The following is a 5,279-nucleotide window of genomic DNA, read 5'->3' as shown; positions in this document are numbered from 1 at the left end:
ACTCGGATCTTCCCGCCTTGCTCGGTTAACCCGAGCGCGCCCGAACGTCATCATCCCGCTGTCGGATTCTCGCGAGGCTCGTATTCTATCGCGAGACTCGGATTCTATATAAGGAGCCGCGCGTCGCCGCCATTTTCACACGTGCATTGAGATTGATAGGGAGAGGACGTGGCTGGCGTCCTCTCCGTTAGAATAGATAGAGACACTTGAGTTGATTTACTACTAACTTAGTAATTTTGGGGAGCATTAGGAGTACTCAGAGAGAGTGCAGAGTTTTGCTGATAGTTACTAGTGACCACCACCAGTTTTATTTATTATTTAATATAATCCGTTCTCTGCCTGAAAAAAACGATACACAGTCACATACCATATCTGTGCTCAGCCTCAGTGTGCTGCATGATAATATCATCTATGTATATCTGACTGTGCTGAGTGCTCACTGCTCACACAGCTGAATTGTGGGGGAGACTGGGGTGCAGTTATAGCAGGAGTACAGTGCACACTTTTGCTGCCAGTGTGACTGACCAGTGACCACCAGTATATTGTCTGCCTGAAAAAGTTAAACACTCCTGTGGTGTTTTTTTTTTTTTATTCTATAAACGCATTCTGCTGACAGTGTCCAGCAGGTCCGTCATTCATTATATTATATAAATATTTACCTGCAGTAGTGTTATATTTTTTTTGTTCATCTCTATCATCTTTATCATCTCTATATTAGCAGACGCAGTACGGTAGTCCACGGCTGTGGCTACCTCTGTGTCGTCAGTGCTCGTCCATAATTGTATACCTACCTGTGGTGGGGTTTATTTTTCTATCTTCTTCATACTAGTAGTTTAGGAGTCTGCTGACAGTGTCCAGAAGGTCCGTCATTATATTATATATACCTGCAGTAGTGATATATATATATTTTTTATATCATTATCATCTCTATACTAGCAGACGCAGTACGGTAGTCCACGGCTGTAGCTACCTCTGTGTCGTCAGTGCTCGTCCATAATTGTATACCTACCTGTGGTGGGGTTTTTTTTTCTATCTTCTTCATACTAGTAGTTTAGGAGTCTGCTGACAGTGTCCAGCAGGTCCGTCATTATATTATATATACCTGCAGTAGTGATATATATATATATATTTTTTATATCATTATCATCTCTATACTAGCAGACGCAGTACGGTAGTCCACGGCTGTAGCCACCTCTGTGTCGTCAGTGCTCGTCCATAATTGTATACCTACCTGTGGTGGGGTTTTTTTTTCTATCTTCTTCATACTAGTAGTTTAGGAGTCTGCTGACAGTGTCCAGCAGGTCCGTCATTATATTATATATACCTGCAGTAGTGATATATATATATTTTTTATATCATTATCATCTCTATACTAGCAGACGCAGTACGGTAGTCCACGGCTGTAGCCACCTCTGTGTCGTCAGTGCTCGTCCATAATTGTATACCTACCTGTGGTGGGGTTTTTTTTTCTATCTTCTTCATACTAGTAGTTTAGGAGTCTGCTGACAGTGTCCAGCAGGTCCGTCATTATATTATATATACCTGCAGTAGTGATATATATATATTTTTTATATCATTATCATCTCTATACTAGCAGACGCAGTACGGTAGTCCACGGCTGTAGCTACCTCTGTGTCGTCAGTGCTCGTCCATAATTGTATACCTACCTGTGGTGGGTTTTTTTTTTCTATCTTCTTCATACTAGTAGTTTAGGAGTCTGCTGACAGTGTCCAGCAGGTCCGTCATTATATTATATATACCTGCAGTAGTGATATATATATATTTTTTATATCCTTATCATCTCTATACTAGCAGACGCAGTACGGTAGTCCACGGCTGTAGCTACCTCTGTGTCGTCAGTGCTCGTCCATAATTGTATACCTACCTGTGGTGGGGTTTTTTTTTCTATCTTCTTCATACTAGTAGTTTAGGAGTCTGCTGACAGTGTCCAGCAGGTCCGTCATTATATTATATATACCTGCAGTAGTGATATATATATATTTTTTATATCATTATCATCTCTATACTAGCAGACGCAGTACAGTAGTCCACGGCTGTAGCTACCTCTGTGTCGTCAGTGCTCGTCCATAATTGTATACCTACCTGTGGTGGTTTTTTTTTTCTATCTTCTTCATACTAGTAGTTTAGGAGTCTGCTGACAGTGTCCAGCAGGTCCGTCATTATATTATATATACCTGCAGTAGTGATATATATATATTTTTTATATCATTATCATCTCTATACTAGCAGACGCAGTACGGTAGTCCACGGCTGTAGCTACCTCTGTGTCGTCAGTGCTCGTCCATAATTGTATACCTACCTGTGGTGGTTTTTTTTTTTCTATCTTCTTCATACTAGTTGTTTAGGAGTCTGCTGACAGTGTCCAGCAGGTCCGTCATTATATTATATATACCTGCAGTAGTGATATATATATATATTTTTATATCATTATCATCTCTATACTAGCAGACGCAGTACGGTAGTCCACGGCTGTAGCTACCTCTGTGTTGTCAGTGCTCGTCCATAATTGTATACCTACCTGTGGTGGGTTTTTTTTTTCTATCTTCTTCATACTAGTAGTTTAGGAGTCTGCTGACAGTGTCCAGCAGGTCCGTCATTATATTATATATACCTGCAGTAGTGATATATATATATTTTTTATATCATTATCATCTCTATACTAGCAGACGCAGTACGGTAGTCCATGGCTGTAGCTACCTCTGTGTCGTCAGTCACTCGTCATCCATAAGTATACTAGTATCCATCCATCTCCATTGTTTACCTGAGGTGCCTTTTAGTTGTGCCTATTAAAATATGGAGAACAAAAATGTTGAGGTTCCAAAAATAGGGAAAGATCAAGATCCACTTCCACCTCGTGCTGAAGCTGCTGCCACTAGTCATGGCCGAGACGATGAAATTCCATCAACGTCGTCTGCCAAGGCCGATGCCCAATGTCATAGTACAGAGCATGTAAAATCCAAAACACAAAATATCAGTAAAAAAAGGACTCAAAAATCTAAAATAAAATCGTCGGAGGAGAAGCGTAAACTTGCCAATATGCCATTTACCACACGGAGTGGCAAGGAACGGCTGAGGCCCTGGCCTATGTTCATGGCTAGTGGTTCAGCTTCACATGAGGATGGAAGCACTCAGCCTCTCGCTAGAAAAATGAAAAGACTTAAGCTGGCAAAAGCACAGCAAAGAACTGTGCGTTCTTCGAAATCACAAATCCACAAGGAGAGTCCAATTGTGTCGGTTGCGATGCCTGACCTTCCCAACACTGGACGTGAAGAGCATGCGCCTTCCACCATTTGCACGCCCCCTGCAAGTGCTGGAAGGAGCACCCGCAGTCCAGTTCCTGATAGTCAGATTGAAGATGTCAGTGTTGAAGTACACCAGGATGAGGAGGATATGGGTGTTGCTGGCGCTGGAGAGGAAATTGACAAGGAGGATTCTGATGGTGAGGTGGTTTGTTTAAGTCAGGCACCCGGGGAGACACCTGTTGTCCGTGGGAGGAATATGGCCATTGACATGCCTGGTGAAAATACCAAAAAAATCAGCTCTTCGGTGTGGAAGTATTTCAACAGAAATGCGGACAACAGGTGTCAAGCCGTGTGTTGCCTTTGTCAAGCTGTAATAAGTAGGGGTAAGGATGTTAACCACCTCGGAACATCCTCCCTTATACGTCACCTGCAGCGCATTCATCATAAGTCAGTGACAAGTTCAAAAACTTTGGGCGACAGCGGAAGCAGTCCACTGACCAGTAAATCCCTTCCTCTTGTAACCAAGCTCACGCAAACCACACCACCAACTCCCTCAGTGTCAATTTCCTCCTTCCCCAGGAATGCCAATAGTCCTGCAGGCCATGTCACTGGCAATTCTGACGAGTCCTCTCCTGCCTGGAATTCCTCCGATGCATCCTTGAGTGTAACGCCTACTGCTGCTGGCGCTGCTGTTGTTGCTGCTGGGAGTCGATGGTCATCCCAGAGGGGAAGTCGTAAGACCACTTTTACTACTTCCACCAAGCAATTGACTGTCCAACAGTCCTTTGCGAGGAAGATGAAATATCACAGCAGTCATCCTGCTGCAAAGCGGATAACTGAGGCCTTGGCATCCTGGGCGGTGAGAAACGTGGTTCCGGTATCCATCATTACTGCAGAGCCAACTATAGACTTGTTTGAGGTACTGTGTCCCCGGTACCAAATACCATCTAGGTTCCATTTCTCTAGGCAGGCGATACCGAAAATGTACACAGACCTCAGAAAAAGACTCACCAGTGTCCTAAAAAATGCAGTTGTACCCAATGTCCACTTAACCACGGACATGTGGACAAGTGGAGCAGGGCAGACTCAGGACTATATGACTGTGACAGCCCACTGGGTAGATGTATTGACTCCCGCCGCAAGAACAGCAGCGGCGGCACCAGTAGCAGCATCTCGCAAACGCCAACTCTTTCCTAGGCAGGCTACGCTTTGTATCACCGCTTTCCAGAATACGCACACAGCTGAAAACCTCTTACGGCAACTGAGGAAGATCATCGCAGAATGGCTTACCCCAATTGGACTCTCCTGTGGATTTGTGGCATCGGACAACGCTAGCAATATTGTGTGTGCATTAAATCTGGGCAAATTCCAGCACGTCCCATGTTTTGCACATACCTTGAATTTGGTGGTGCAGAATTATTTAAAAAACGACAGGGGCGTGCAAGAGATGCTGTCGGTGGCCAGAAGAATTGCGGGACACTTTCGGCGTACAGGCACCACGTACAGAAGACTGGAGCAACACCAAAAACGCCTGAACCTGCCCTGTCATCATCTGAAGCAAGAAGTGGTAACGAGGTGGAATTCAACCCTCTATATGCTTCAGAGGTTGGAGGAGCAGCAAAAGGCCATTCAAGCCTATACAACTGACCACGATATAGGAGGTGGAATGCACCTGTCTCAAGCGCAGTGGAGAATGATTTCAACGTTGTGCAAGGTTCTGCAACCTTTTGAACTTGCCACACGTGAAGTCAGTTCAGACACTGCCAGCCTGAGTCAGGTCATTCCCCTCATCAGGCTTTTGCAGAAGAAGCTGGAGACATTGAAGGAGGAGCTAACACTGAGCGATTCCGCTAGGCATGTGGGACTTGTGGATGGAGCCCTTAATTCGCTTAACAAGGATTCACGGGTGGTCAATCTGTTGAAATCAGAGCACTACATTTTGGCCACCGTGCTCGATCCTAGATTTAAAACCTACCTTGGATCTCTCTTTCCAGCAGACACAAGTCTGCAGGGGTT

Source organism: Pseudophryne corroboree, chromosome 4, assembly GCF_028390025.1.
Source record: "Pseudophryne corroboree isolate aPseCor3 chromosome 4, aPseCor3.hap2, whole genome shotgun sequence".
NCBI classification, from domain to species: domain Eukaryota; kingdom Metazoa; phylum Chordata; class Amphibia; order Anura; family Myobatrachidae; genus Pseudophryne; species Pseudophryne corroboree.
Note: the sequence above shows the minus strand (reverse complement) of the source record.